Source organism: Phoca vitulina, unplaced genomic scaffold (assembly GCF_004348235.1).
Source record: "Phoca vitulina isolate PV1807 unplaced genomic scaffold, GSC_HSeal_1.0 scaffold40, whole genome shotgun sequence".
In the NCBI taxonomy this organism is placed as follows: Eukaryota; Metazoa; Chordata; class Mammalia; order Carnivora; family Phocidae; genus Phoca; species Phoca vitulina.
This window is the reverse complement of record NW_022589743.1, coordinates 20316127-20332262: the sequence shown is the minus strand read 5'-3', so window position 1 is coordinate 20332262 and position 16136 is coordinate 20316127.

Sequence of the window (16136 nt, the reverse complement as noted above, 5' to 3'; positions counted from 1 at the left end):
TATGGGTGCTCAACAAATGCTCATTCTTCCCTAGTCGCTATAGGTACCTTTTTTGGTGTGTGTGTGTGTATATGTTTACCCAGACATTCCTGAAAATCAATAAAATTTATTTCATTAAGTGTCTGTCAACATGGGATTTGCCTTTGCAACATCATGAAATTTCTATATTAAAAATATTCATAGGTTAGAAAACTTGCTTTATCAGATCACTACCCAATTATTCCTTCACAAAAATCATCGTCTCCATGACTGTTCATAGCAGCACCACTCACGAGAGCCAGAAGGTGGAAGCAACCCAAATGTCCGTCAATGGATCGGTGGGTTAAACATCGTGCTATATCCATACAGTGGAATGTTATTCAGTCATAAAAAGGACTGAAGTATGGATACAGGCTACAACATGCATGAACCTCAAAACATCATGCTATCCTTTCGAAGCCAGACACAAAAGGCCACATAACATATGATTCCATTTCTGTGAAATGCCCTGAACAGTTAAATCACAGAAAGCAGATTCGCGGGTGCCAGGCTCTGGGGAGAAAGGAATGGAGAGTGATTGCCTCGTGGGTATGGGTCTCCTTTGGAGGTGATGAAAATGCTTTGAAACCAGACAGAGGTGACGGTATCACCACATTGTGAAGATACTAAGTGCCAATGAATTTTTTGCTTTAAATGGTTAATTGTATGTTATGTGAATTTCACTCAAATTAAAAAATGATCTCATGTTCGCATTGTCCATAAGAAGTAGAGAGAAGGGAAATGCAGGTGTCAGGTGAGCCGCACAGGAAGCAGGAAAGTGACCTCCCCTGCCCAGGAAGTCCTGCCGAAGGGATCCCCAGGCTCAACCGCAAACTAAGAGAGAACAATGAAGTGGTATTTTTTTGTCTTTCAAACTGGGACATGTTTTCCCAAATAGTACTCCAATTTGGCATGAGAATGGTAAAAAGGGCATTCTCATACACTGGTGGGATAAAAATGAGCCTAGCCATTCTGGAGGTAGGTTTGCCATTTTGTATTATAAGAGTTTAAATTGTTCAGGTCTTTTTAATCTTTTTAAGATTTATTTATTTATTTATTTGACACAGAGAGAGAGAGCGAGTGAGCACACAAGCAGGGGGAGCAGCATAGGGAGAGAGAGAAGCAGGCTCTCCGCTGAGCAGGGAGTTGGATCTGGGGCTCCATCCCAGGACCCGGGGATCATGACCTGAGCTGAAGGCAGACACCTAACCAACTTAGCCACCCAGAAGTCCCTAAATTTTTTTTTTTTTTAAGGAAAAGTCTATACCCTTTGACTTAGTGTATAATGTCAGGGTCCTGGCCAGAAACAGGCCCAAGCACTTAGTCTGTAACTGAGGTGGTATTTCAAATCAGTGAGGGAATATTCTCATAAAAGAGAAAGGCTGAATAATGGCATTTGGGCAGTTGGCAAACGCTTTGGAAAAAAGTAAGTTTAGATCTTTATCTCATACCTTTTTTTTTTTAAAGATTTTATTTATTTATTTGGGAGAGAGAGAGAGCAAAAGAGAGAGAGCACAAGTGGGTGAGAGGGACAGAGGGACCAGCAGACTCCCCACCCAGCAAGGAGCCAGAGCCAGGGGCTCGATCCCAGGACCCTGGGATCATGACCTGAGCCGAAGGCAGACGCTTAACGGACTGAGCCACCCAGGAGCCCCTACCTCATACCTTACATCAAAATAAATTCCAAAGGGGATTAAAAACATGAAGAAGTAGAGGAAGGAGGAGGAGGGGGACGAGGAAGAAGCGGGGGTGGAAGAAAATTAGGGAAATCTTTGTCTGGTACTCAGATGGGAACAGTCCTACAAGCAAAAAGCAAAGGGAAAAAGAATACAAGAAAACATCAAAAGGTCGGACCACATAAAAATGTAAAGCATATGTGTTCAAAATCACCAAAAACAAAACCAAGAGGTAACTTCTAAGCTTGGGATAACACTTGCAACACATGTGAGAGACTTGACATTTTGAAGTGCTTCTAAAAATCAACAAGAGGACAAAAAATTAAAAATAGGAAAATGGGATAGGATAGGAATAGGCAACTCACAAAAGGGGAAGGGTAGATGTTTGCATCTATTTTTAAAATGCGGCAGGCACGTGGTTGAGCAGCCGCTGAAGAGGAACAAAGCCCAGGCTTTTGGGCAGAGAAGGCACTCCCTCTTTCCAGCGCGGGGGCGGGGGGGGCCATCTGGGCCAGGCCTCCGGGGAGCCGGCGTCTGGGGTGCCCGAGCTCGCCCTTCCCAGGGGCGGGAGAACCAATTCCCTCCTTTGTGGAAGCTTCCCCCCGGGCAAAGCCCACGGGCCCTCGGGCAGGTGGTGTGTCCTCTCCGTGCGTTCCCGGACGGCCTGGGGCTCCAGGCCGGGGGCCTGCACTCGGGGGTCGGGCGCGGGCCCCCAGGGCCGCCTCCTGCGCCCTCCACCGCGCTCCCGGCCACCGGGGGGCAGTGCTGCCCAGGACACGGCCGGCCGCGGCCCGCGCGGGGAGCCCACAAAGGCCCCTTTCTTCTCCGCGGAGAGATGAGTCACTGCCCAGGCAAATGTCAGAAACGGCCTCGGATCCGGAGCTTCTGCAGATCCCGGGCGCGGGGCGGCGGCGGCCGGCGCCTGAGTCCCCTGCTCTGCGGCTCCCGGCGCATCCGCCGCTCCCCGGGGCTGGGCGCGCGGCGCCGCGAAACTGGGTCAGGCCCGTGGCCTAGTTTGTGTTAGTTTGTGTTGGCAGGAGGTGAGCGGGCAGGGCATCTCGATTGCCTCCCTGGCTCATTCATGGGACAGATATCTGAAGAGTCCCTACTAAGTGCCAGGCAGGTCAGGAGCCACGCTGACGGCCAGTTGCTAGTGAACTTCTGAAGCTGGGGCCGTGTGAGTTCACAGTGGGTCATCTCAGGACCCTGGAGGCTGGGCTTGCCTGGGCAGGTCCCCAGATCCCTGGGCTCCCTGTCTCATAGCAAGTTCAGCTGCTCAAATTGGAATGGCTCATCCTGGCATTGGATTCCCCTGGGATCTACCCCGCTACCTCTCTGACCGGCTCCACAGGATGTCCTCACTCGTGTCCCGACCCCCCCCCCCCCCGCCATTTCTGCTCATTTGGGCCCTGGGCCTGTGCTTGTATTCCAGCCCGAGGTGGCCTTCTGCCTCCCACGCCTACCCAAGCCCACCCTGTCTTCCCTCTGCTTCTGATCCTGCCCTGGGATGTCCCAGGACTGCATTTCCTTTTCTCTTGTTAAAAAACAAAATTCAGGGGTGGGTGCCTGGGAACTCAGTCAGTTAAGCCTTCTGCTGAGGTCATGATCCAGGGTCCTGGGATCCAGCCCAGACTGGGGCTCCCTGCTCTGCTAGGAGTCGGCTTCGCCCTCTGCCCCTCCCCCTGCTTGTCCTCTCTCTCTCTGTCTCTGTCTCAAATAAATAAATAAAATCTTAAAAAAAAATTCAACTGAGTAAATTTGAAAATCCAATTGGCCTTATTAAATGATTCATGATTTGGGCAGCACCCCATCTAGCAAGTAGAGGGGAGCTCTGAGCAGTTGTACAGAATGGAAGGTTTTTATAAGAAGGAGGGTGGGGCAAGAAAGTCATCAGCCAAAAAAAAAAGGATTGTCCAGGCAAGGACTCTTTCCCTTAGGGGGAAGCGCAGGGGGTCTTACCAGCTGCTGACCTCACTTCCTTTAGAGGTCGGGCACCCCTGTGGCGGCCTCCTTGGCTGGTAGGAAAATTCCTGGCTGACTGGTTAGGACTGCATTTCTCAGGGAGGTTGAAACTGCAATTAGATTCCGTACTAAGCCTGTTCGGGGACTCAGCCTAAGTGACACCGTTTTGGGCCTGTGGCTTTTTTTTTTTAACACTCCAGAATTTTCACTTTTTGCTCATAAAGAGGACACTTTGGTCACCTGGTCCTAAAATGTGAGCTGCTGGACCTCAGTGAAGCTAGAAGCAACCTATACAGACCAGGTCTGTTCAGTGGGAGGCTGCGGGGGGGGGGGGGGGTTGCCGCTGGAGATGGCTGGGGAGACCCAGAAAGGAAGAAGCCGTGGGCCGGACTAGCACAAAGACCTTCTGTGCCAGGAGGGAGGTCAGTGAGAGTCAAATGGAGGAGGGGCTGAGTCCAGAAGAAACTAGCTGTTCCTCTCCTCTTTTTTCCTTCCTCTTTCCTGCAACCCCCAGCCCCCACTCGAGGTTGGGTGGGACACCGCTTCGGCTGGGTCTCTCGTACGCTGAGTTGCGCTGACGATGCCAGCTCATCAGCTCCCTCCAGCCCCCACCCAGCTTCCCGGCAGCTCCTGAGCATCAGAGATGGCTCTGCCTGCGTCGTGGGTGGACACACTGAGGCTCAGAAAGGCTAAATGACTTGCCAGGAAACACTGTGAGGTGGGAGAGGGTTACCTCCAGGCCCCAAGCTCCCCACTCCAGAGACCGGAACAAGTAGGCAGCAGGTGCACTGGGCCTTTGCTGGATGATGTGTTCATAGGTTTGAAGGTGTCCATTGGTCTCTAGCTTTTTTTAAAATTACTTTTTAAATGTTTGCTGTAGAATTTCCCAGCAATACAGAAGTGTCTAAAAATAGAATCCCAACGAAAGTCTAGTTCTCCCCCCGCCGCCAATTCACATCTCACTGTTAATGTCTTGGTATATAAATCCTTCCAAGCTTTTCCAATAATAAACAAACAAACAGGCAAACAAATAAATCTAATTGAGCATAGCAGTCTAGAACTTGCTCTGTTCTCTTCTTGTAGCTTTCTCTTTCTTATAAAGGCTCCTAATAGCCCCCCTGGGGTTAAGCCAGCCCTCTCCGACCGACAATCAGGTAGTTTCTTGGTTGTATCTTTACAGGTACATACCCTTGGTGCGCTGTGGGAACAGCTCTGGAGAGAAACTTTCTAAAAGCGGACTTGTGAGACAAAGGAAATTCATGTGTCTGTTAGTCTCTTTAAAAGCTTATGGTTGCAAGGGGCTGACAGGTGCAGGGCTGCTGTATGGAGCCGAGCGGTTCCAGATGTCAGCCTCCAGGGATCCCTCCCTCACCACCTGCTTCCTCCCTCTCTGGCCAGGAAGCAGCTCAGTCTAAAGCTTCTGCCTTTGCGCACCAGTCCCTGGGGTCCTTCTGTCACCCCTGACCCCACCCCCCCGCACAACCTCCTTATTTGCCATCAAACACCTCCACAACCCTAGGGCTGTCAGCACCCACAACGGCCCCATCAGGGGCGCCACCATTCAGCCATGGACTCCCAAAGCCTTTCCTTTGCAGCCTGCTAGCTTTGGTAACAAACCCCCTTTCCCCTCCTTTTAAGGCAGTGACAAAGACAGAAAAACTGTTTGTCTCCAAAAGCAAATCAGGCCATCTCCACCGCCGCAGCGCTGGGCCTAGATCTGCTTGTAGTGGGTCTGCTAATTGTCTTGATAGGGGGTCTGGGGTCCACTCCGGGGGTGTTGGGTGAGTGGTGTGGGCCAGTCGAGCAGGAGGGTTTCATGGAACTACTCTACATGCTCAGCCTCAAGCCAGGCACTGGGTGTGCCCAGCCGACCTCCTTTCCTTCAAGGAAACATTTTTATATCGGGCAGCAGAAAGACAGTAACCTTCCCCGTGTAAATGTAAAAACCCCGCGACTCCAGCCCGCTTTACACGCCTGCATGAGTCCTCTGTCCTTTCCATACCCTCATATTTCATCCACCTTTCATGAGCTTTTCCTTCATTCATGCACTGGGTTGGGGCTGTGAACCCCCAGAGAAGAAGCAGCTGCCTGTTTTACAAGCTGGGTGCCGAACCTCTTTTGGTTAAGATAATACCTGGTGCTGGCGAGGCTGTGGGGAAATGGTTACACCCGCCCGTGCTGCCGCCTGTGGTTTAGACAGACTGCATGTCACGAAAGCCATCAAGCAGGGCGCTCATACAAGCTGGAACTTTGACCCACTAGCCCATCTTTGGCATTACAAAAGCTTCCTTCTTTGGGGAGCTATTTTTATTTTTTATTTATTTATTTTTTAAGATTTTATTTATTTATTTGAGAGACAGAGAGAGCACAAGTGGGGGGCCAGAGGAAGAGGGAGAAGCAGACTCCCCCTCTGAGCAGGGAGCCTGACACGGGGCTCGATCCCAGGACCTGGAGATCATGACCTGATCCCAAGACAGACGCTTAACAAACTGAGTCACCCAGGTGCCCCTGGGGAGCTATTTTTAATAGGAGAAAAGAGGGAGCGACTTTTTTCCCCATATTTTTATTTTTATTTAATTAACATATAATGTATTATTTGTTTCAGGGGTACAGGTCTGTGATTCATCAGTCTTACACAATTCACAGCGCTCACCATAGCACATACCCTTCCCAGTGTCCATCACCCAGCCACCCCATCCCTCCCACCCCCTCCACTCCAGCAACCCTCAGTTTGTTTCCTGAGATTACGAATCTCATGGTTTGTCTCCCTCTTTGGTTTCGTCTTGTTTCGTTTTTCCCTCCCTTCCGCTATGATCCTCTGTCTTGTTTCTCAAATTCCACATATCAGTGAGAGCATATGATAATTGTCTTTCTCTGATTGACTTATTTCACTTAGCACAATACCCTCTAGTTCCCACGTTGTTGCAAATGGCAAGATTTCCTTTCCTTTTTTAAAAAATTTTTATTGTTATGTTAATCACCATACATCATTAGTTTTTGATGTAGTGTTCCATGATTCATTGTTTTTGCATAATACCCAGTGCTCCATGCAGAACATGCCCTCTTTAATACCCATCACCAGGCTAACCCATCCTCCCACCCCCCTCCCCTCTAGAACCCTGTTTGTTTTTCAGAGTCCATCGTCTCTCATGGTTCGTCTCCCGCTCCAATTTCCCCCTCTTCATTCTTCCCCTCCTGCTATCTTCTTTTTTTTTCTTAACATATATTGCATTATTTGTTTCAGAGGTACAGATCTGTGATTCAACAGTCTTGCACAATTCACAGCGCTCACCATAGCACATACCCTCCCCAATGTCTATCACCCAGCCACCCCATCCCTCCCACCCCACCTCCCACTCCAGCAACCCTCAGTTTGTTTCCTGAGATTAAGAATTCCTCATATCAGTGAGGTCATATGATACATGTCTTTCTCTGATTGACTTATTTCGCTCAGCATAACACCCTCCAGTTCCATCCACGTTGTTGCAAATGGCAAGATCTCATTCCTTTTGATGGCTGCATAATATTCCACTGTATATATATATATACCACTTCTTTTTTTTTTTTTTTTTAGGATTTTATTTATTTATTTGACAGAGAGAGACACAGCGAGAGAGGGAACACAAGCAGGGGGAGTAGAAGAGGGAGAAGCAGGCTTCCCGCAGAGCAGGGAGCCCAATGCGGGGCTCGATCCCAGGACCCCGGGATCATGACCTGAGCTGAAGGCAGATGCTTAATGACTGAGCCACCCAGGCGCCCCTATACCACATCTTCTTTATCCATTCATCTGTCGAAGGACATCTTGGCTCTTTCCATGGTTTAGCTATTGTGGACATTGCTGCTATAAACATCGGGGTGCACGTACCCCTTCGGATCCCTACATTTGTATCTTTGGGGTAAATACCCAGTAGTGCAATTGCTGGATCGTATGGTAGCTGTATTTTCAACTTTTTGAGGAACCTCCATACTGTTTTCCAGAGGGGTTGCACCAGCTTGCATTCCCACCAACAGTGTAGGAGGGTTCCAAGATTTCCTTTTCTGATGGCTGCATAATATTCCATTGTATATGTATACCATGTCTTCTTTATCCATTCATCTGTTGATGGACATCTAGGCTCTTTCCACAGTTTGGCTATTGCGGACATTGCTGCTATACACATTGGGGTGCACGTACCCCTTCAGATCACTACATTTGTATCTTTGGGGTAAATACCCAGTAGTGCAATTGCTGGATCGTAGGGTAGCTCTATTTTCAACTTGTTGAGGAACCTAAGAAGGAGCAACTTTTTTTTTTTTTTAAATATTTTATTTATTTATTTGACAGAGAGAGACACAGCGAGAGAGGGAACACAAGCAGGGGGAGTGGGAGAGGGAGAAGCAGGCTTCCTGCTGAGCAGGGAGCCTGATGTGGGCCTCAATCCCAGGACACTGAGATCATGACCTGAGCCAAAGGCAGACGCTTAACGACTGAGCCACCCAGGCGGCCCAGGAGCAACTTTCAATGTCTAACACGAGGCAGCTTGTAGATGGAAAGCTCCTTGGATCCAGGGCCTTTTTTTTGTGCATAGGGCTGCCAGAGGCTGGGGCAGCAAGAGCGGGCTGTCCACAAATGCTCATGAGCTAGGGTGCCGAGAGCTGCAGTGTGGTGTGGGGGTCAGAGGTGCAGCTCCAAGAGCCAGCCTGCTTGATTCGAGTCCCACTCAGTAGCTGTGTGGCCTAAAAAGTTCTGTCACCTCTCTGTGCCTCAGTTTCTTCTTCCGTAAAACGAGGATGGTGATTAGAGCAGGACCAATCTCATGGGATTGTTGTAAGTATAAAGAAGGTGAAATATGTGAAGCAGACGTATATAAAAATATGAGCTATCATTATCACTGAACAAAACATTCTGAAATGTCATGTGGCAATTATAAATGGTAACTAGGAAAAAAATTAAAAAAAAAAAAGGTAACTAGGGGCGCCTGGCTGGCTCAGTCGGAAGAGTGTGCAGCTCCTGATCTCTGAGGCCTTGCTCTGCCCAAGGGTAGGCACCACTGTTATCTAAGGAATGAGCTGGGGAGGCATGAGCTGCGGGGGTGGGGGGGTGGGGGGGTGCATAAGGATGCTTTGAAATGGCACAGGCAGCCAGGTAGGGAGGCCACTGGAAGTTCCCCCAGGGTTCTCCCTGGTTTCCGGTGCTCTCCCCTACGGCCCCTCCCTTTGAAGGTCCCATTGCTGTGCAGACTGGGGAGCATTGGTACCAACAAGAAGACTGAAAGGAAACAGCACCTCGGTTTCCCAGTCTGGGCTCCGCTGTGAATTTTACCTCGTCTTGATCCAGTTGATTGACTTCAGGAACATGAAGGAGTTTGAACCAGATCAGTGGTTTTCAACAGGGAACCTGTTGTGTGTGGCCTGGGTTGTGTTCAGACTCAGAATCTCCAGGGACAGAGCCTGGCAGGTATGTTTTCAGAAATTCCACAAGTAACTCTTATGGTCCTCACTGGCCTTAACTTATCCGTTCTCTGGCAAGGGCCATGGGGCACACTCGCTGGGAGCTTTGGTGGGGTCGGTATAGAACCCCAGTGCTATCCGAAGAACTGGCAGCTTCGTAAAGAAAAACAACTTAACCACTCATATTGTGCTGTAGGCCAGGTCCTACTCCGGTCTAGCAAATCCTTTAATCCCGATAACAACCCTGTGAGGTTGTAGCTAATAATTACCCCCATTTTACAGCCAGGCAAACAGAGGCCTAGATAAGCTCCCAACCTGCCTGAGGTCCCACAGCTAGTTCGCACAGAGCCGGGGTGCCCACCTGGCGGTTTGGCTGCCGTCAACCCACTTTTTCGGTTGCTCCTGTGTTAGCCCAGCAAATAGGGGGTGAAGAGTGATCCTGCACGGAGCCCATTATAGCGATCAGGAGGGTGGCTTTTCCTTAGCTTTTTAGTGGTTTGCGGGTTTGCTTCCATCTGCTTCCTAGACTGGGGTTCTTTGAGGGCAAGAGTCCTCAAAGCGTCCCCGGCACTGGGTACGGTCTAGCATGTGGCAAGTGCTCGGGTGCTGCTGAGTGGACGAACTGTAACTGAACTCAAGGGGCTCCCTGCACGGGGTGCATTCAACTGAACACAGCCCAAGGAAGTGTTGAAAGCAAAGACTTTTATTACCTGCTATAAGGAAGGAGACAGGGAAGGAGCTCTCAGAGCACTGTCTCCCCACGGGGTGAGTGCAGGAAGCTTTGATGCAGTGCAGTAGGGGGAGGGGCAGGGAGCTTGCATATACATTAAGGGACTTACACATACTCTATTACTTAGGCTCTGTGGTTCCATTGCGCATGCCCAGTGTGTCAACATGCTAGTGCATACATGGTATGTTCAAAAAATGGCAGCAAACCCCGCCCATGGGAGGTGATCTTCGTATTCAGATGAGTTTAAGGTAACTTTCAGGACGGCTCTGCTCGGGTCCTCAGTTCCAAACCGCCTGAAACTGGCTCCCATAAGGGGCTATCAGGTGAAACACCAACACAACCCCTAGCTGAGTGTTGTGTTCTTGATGGAAACTGCTGGTCCTGCCCTGGTGTGTCCTTTTCCCCTCCTCCCTTCTACTGACAGCTTTCAGCCCTCTGATTGGAGTAACTTCCCCTGGCCTCCTGGCTAACAGAATGCATGCAGAAAGGCAGGCAGGAATGAATGAATGAATGAATGAAGCTGTGCTCAATTCCATCCAGTTCTCTACCTCCCTGTCCACCACTCCCCGATCATCTGCCTGCTCACGGGAGGCCCAGAGTGGGGTGTGGCTGTTTTTCAGGCCTTTGGCATATATTTCCAAAACAACAAAACATTTTAAACAATGACTGATATGCTAAAAAAAAAAAAAGTCTCTGGTTTGCCTCAAATTTGTTTGGGGAGGGGGATAATGATAAACACCCAAGGCCCCTGTTGCTATGGAGATGTGCTCCCGTAGGCGTCATCATAACGGCTCCCTACTTTAGGCTAGGCCCTAAGTGCTAAGTGCTAAGTACTTCTAGGGCTTGATCTCCTTTCATCCTGATAACCCTGGAGTTCAGGTATTAGGTTGATGTCCAATTTCACAAGTGAGGAAGAGGAGGTTCTGGAGGTGAAGGGGCTCGTTCAAGGTCACGCAGCTACAAATTAGAGCAGAGATTTTAAACCAAGTGTTTCTTGATTCTGAAGCCAATGGTCTTAGAAGTGTATAACCAGACTCTGTCTTGGCCTTGTCTGAGGTTGTGTTGATGGCCTCTCAGTATTTATTTAGTGCCGAGAAAACAGGCCAAAGGGACCCACTTTCCCCAGAAAAGTTCCAGCTAGGCACTCTATCTCTCTCCCCCATTCTCTTCCTCTCTCTCCCTCCCTCTCATTTGCAGAGGAAGATACCAGAGATCCCCTATGTTGCCTCTGGGAGGAGGAATAGTATGCCATTCTTGGTACTTCTCCACGTAGCTTGACTTTAAAAAGTCATCAGCATTTACTTTTAAAAACAATAAGCATGAAGACAGTACTTTAAACATCCATGTGGAGATTTGCATTTCTTGAGCATGTATTTACGTTTAGATCCAATTTGCTCTGCCTGCCAGGAAGCTCCAGGTTGAACTCTGTGCACAGCGGCAGATGGAGTAACTGTTTTGTCATCCTGACTTCTGACTCCACCCTTTAGCATGGGGGGCGGGGACGGGATCGGCTTTTTGGCAAGTTAGTTAAGGCTCTAGGCCTCCGTTTCCTCATTTATAAAATGGGGATAACAATACCTGCTTCATTGGGTTGCTGGGAGGAGATCATACAGGTGAAACGCTTAGGGCAGGGGCTCCATCCTAGTGCTTGTGTTAGCCGTTTTTCAATTTTAATAGATTTTCATTGGCTGGATTTTCATTGTCACATCGTTTTTCAGGAAGGGCTCACAGACGTTTTCCCCTTTCACTTGCACCGTCTTACTTCACCCTTCATGCATCATCTGTCCCCGATCTGTCCCCGGTGTCTTCTACTCTTGACATTATCTATAACATCCCATTGACCTTTTAATTCTGTATAAATTCCACTTTGTAGCTCATCAAATCCTAGATGCCACTGATTATAATCTGTGCCACAAGGGTGTATCACTTAAGAAAGAAAAAAATTTGGGGGCACCTGGGTGACTCCATCGGTTGAGTGTCTGCCTTCGGCTTGGGTCATGATCTCAGGGTCCTGGGATCAAGTCCCACATCGGGCTCCCTGCTCAGCGGGGAGCCTGCTTCTCCCTCTGCCTGCTGCTCCCCCTGCTTGTGCTCTCTCTGTCTCTCTGATAAATAAATAAAATCTTAAAAAAAAAAAAAAAAAACAGAAAGAAGGAAATTTAAAGACACCATCGATTCTAAAATATATCCCAATTTCAGAGTTGTTCAAATGCGTAGGGATAAAAGTGTAGCTTTTAATCCATGAACATGTTAAGGATGTTCTGATCCTTTATTTCTGACTTGGGCCCTTCCTGGCTACGAACCGTCCCCGCTCCTTTGATGGCATCTGTAGCATTGACCTGCATGAGTCTCCCACCTGCCACTGTAGTGGCTGGCATTCCCGTTGGGTCAGCTCCAGGCAAGGGAGTCTAACCTTGTGGGAGCAGCTGGTGCAAGGGGCTTGGGTTTCCCCTGGACTTGGCAGCTTGTAACCAGCCCTGGTGTTGATCTTTCAAGCCAGTGGCTCTGAGGTCAGCTGACTTTCTCATCTCCAGTGACTGCTCTGCTGCTTCCTGTTTCAGCCTGTGTTTGATTGTTCACGTGGGTAATAAAAACGATTTGTTTGCGAGAAGTTCCTTTTTTTTTTTTTTAAGATTTTATTTATTTGACAGAGAGAGAAAGAGACACCCCTAGAGAAGGAACACAAGCAGGGGGAGTGGGAGAGGGAGAAGCAGGCTTCCTGCAGAGCAGGGAGCCCGATGTGGGGCTCCATCCCAGGACTCTGGGATCATGACCCTAGCCGAAGGCAGATGCTCAACGACCGAGCCACCCAGGCGCCCGAGATAGGTTCCTAAGAGGAACAGTGGGAGGATGAAACTGACCCACATCCAGTGTAATTTCCCCCAGGCAGTGGGCAAAGGACAGAGCTCAACAGTCATTTTCTCATCTGTGTGGGTTTCCATCTCCAAATTAAATTTGGAGCCACTCCTTCTATGCTCATTTTTTCCATGATTCAGTGAAAAGCTGGGTGTGTTGGGGAAAGATTAAGTCTGACAGCATGCTGACCCCAGGGGGGTTGGCAGACACAGGCAGGGACTAGCTTAGGCATCTGTATTGACTGAATGCCTTACCTAAAGTATTGTGCCCATCCGTGGCCATCATGGAGAGAAACGGGGCCCTGGAGACAGGAATTCAAATCCTGGGTGTCATTTCTCAGTTCTAGGACCCTGACAAGTAAGTTGGTCTCCCTGGCCCTCCATAGCTGTAAAACGGGAATAGTGATACTTGAGTTGCTGGAAAGCACCAGGCCGCAATAGTAATGAACACTTGGCCAATGCTCAACAAATGGTAGTAACAGACGTTGAATGCCTACCACATACCTGACACTGTGCAGATACAAAATAAAAGCTGAACACTGCTCGTGTAGGGAGGCATTATTACTTATTACAAAGCTCCCGAAGTTACAAGCTGTTAAGCAGCCAAGGCTGCAATCAACCTTGGGCCGGCAGCCTTAGCTGGCAGTTCTGCAAAGTCCTCTGGGCAGCAGGCCCTGGGGTTGAGGGACTGGGCCAACCTGCTGTATGAACACCCTCCTGACTGAGGGGGCCAAGCCGAGAAGACTGCGTCTTTGCCAGGTGCCGAGCAACGTGACCCAGACATCCCGAGGGAGCTGCTCTCTCCACCTAGCAGCAGCTGGGTGGGTTGGCTGGGGGCCTCTCATCCAAATGCCCCAACACCAGGGTACTTCCATGCCTGCGGACCGGGGCCAGTCTTTGTCTCTCACTGGGACCCAAAGGCCAGCCATGGGCAGCAGAGCCCTTAGGAGGCCACAGGACCCCTCAGGGCTGAAGACATTTGTCTTCTCACTGAGGCACCAATACCTAAGGAGCAGTAACAAGTAACAGGGCATATTTGAAAAGGCCAAGGAAGTGGTGTAGAAATTAAGACTGATGGAATCGAGGAAAAGGGGCAAGAGTGCTTTGGGCTGGGGCAGCACATCTGCCACCACCAGAGAGGCCATCTATGTCATGGGTCATAAACTCAAGTATCTGCAAGAACTGGAATGCCGTGAAATTCAGTAGAACAAGTGAAAACAGGCTTACGCCGCAGGAAGTGATGGCGGACGCAACCCGACCCGGGGCTCCAGCCCCTGGGACCGCAGGCCCACAGGAATGTTCGCTTCTCCTCCCCTAAGCTCAAGCGTGAAACCTGCCATTCCTGCCAAATGATCTCAGGGGCCTTAGAGGCGGGGAGACAGTTCGGGAATACAGAGATGGATACCCGTGCGCTCTAGCAGAGTTGCCACCCGTGGAAGGGCTAAGGAGGTATCCCTGCTGGTCCTACAGACGCTCTAACTGTGCTCTCCTCCACAATTCAGGATCGAAGGATGGTATGAGACAGACCCAGTGAATCATGTGACTTACTGGGGGAGCTTCCCATTTTGCCTTAGAGCTGATTAGGCTGAGTGCAAACTTGGGTCTTTATGGTTTCCGTTTTTTTTTAAGATTTTATTCATTTATTTGGCGAGAGAGAATGAGCAGAGGGAAGGGGCAGAAGCAGAGGGAGAAGCAGACTCCCCAATAAGGAGCCCGATGAGGGTCTTGATCCCAGGACCCTGGGATCATGAGCTGAGCGGAAGGCAGACGCTTAACTGACTGAGCCTCCCAGGTGCCCTGGTTTCCGTTTTCTATCAGCCTCATCCCAGCCTGTTTTATTACCATTCTCACTAGCTTTCTCAACTTGCTTTTAATATTCGTCTTTTTTTCCTGCAAGAACATTTCATTATTAAACAGAAATTGGGAAACATACACAAAACCGCTTATTGGAGTCACCACTTCATCTGTCTTCATTACCAACTCATTTTATTTTTTTAAAGATTTTTTATTTGACAGAGAGAGACACAGCGAGAGAGGGAACAGAAGCAGGGGGAGCGGGAGAGGGAGAAGCAGGCTTCCCGCAGAGCAGGGAGCCCGATGCGGGGCTCGATCCCAGGACCCCGGGATCATGACCTGAGCCGAAGGCAGGCACCCAACGACTGAGCCACCCAAGTGCCCCTACCAACTCATTTTATTTTATTTTATTTTTTTGTTTTTTAAAGATTTTTTATTTATTTATTTGAGAGAGAGAGAGAGCGAGAGAGAGCACATGAGAGGGGGGAGGGTCAGAGGGAGAAGCAGACTCCCTGCTGAGCAGGGAGCCCGATGCGGGACTCGATCCGGGGACTCCAGGATCATGACCTGAGCCGAAGGCAGTCGCTTAACCAACTGAGCCACCCAGGCACCCGCTACCAACTCATTTTAACTCTATTTCCTGACCTATACTAGAGGTTCATTTCTATGGTTCACACTTTATTTTTGGAATAGGAGAGTTATTAGTGCTTCAGCCTCATTTAATGCAAAACAAAAAAATGATCACCATCATCACTGTATTATACGTTTTCCTAAACAAAGCCTAGGGTTTATTTTCAGACCAGAAGAGTGATTCCCTGCGGTATTACAGGTAGAGAAAGTTCCTAGATTTCTATCACCTCTGAAAGAGAAACCACAAGGATAATCATAGTTGTCGTCTCCAGTAGGGAAAATGCCAGTTAATAAAAATTGAATGAAATTGCTCTTCCTTTCCCAATCCCAGCCTCAATCTTTTTTCCTGACTCAACTGTTAAACCTATATAATAAATGCCAAATCACCACACAAAGCTACCCAACCACCCATAATATAAATAAATCAATTTACACCTTATTCAAACCAGGTATTTTGCCTTGGCTAAAAGCAAGCTTTACAGAGAAAAGGGCAGGGTGAAATTGTCTACTAATCTTTATTCCTCCCAAACATCTTACCATAAATGTAAGCCAAGGTTATGATGGCCATTTCTCCAGGTTGCACTTGAACAGCTCTTACTTCCAAGGGGATTTAAAAACAAAAAACCAGTATACTCCAAATTGATGCTTGGCCGGATTTTGAAACTGACATAGAAGAACTGGTATTTAACTCTACTGTAGGAATTACTTGTGTTTTATAATCCATACATTCTATAGTTAAAATGCATTCTTAGGCCCAAACCCAGTCAGAATTACTTGGATAAAAATTTCACCCACAAACCTTCACTTGATTGACCTGACGGCTGGATTCATGCCCCGGTCTCTGGCTTGGGAGACGACGCTGGCTTCTCATACTTGGGACTTTCTCCTCCCCGTGCGGGCTGGCTGATAGCCAAGTCCTCTGCGCCCATCAGCCACTGCCCCAACCCACAAGCATGCTACAGCGCAGTCCAGCCTTTTTTGGTCTTGCCCTGAGGGCAGTACAAACCAGCTGAATCCAACTTTACTCTGTCACAAGTAGGC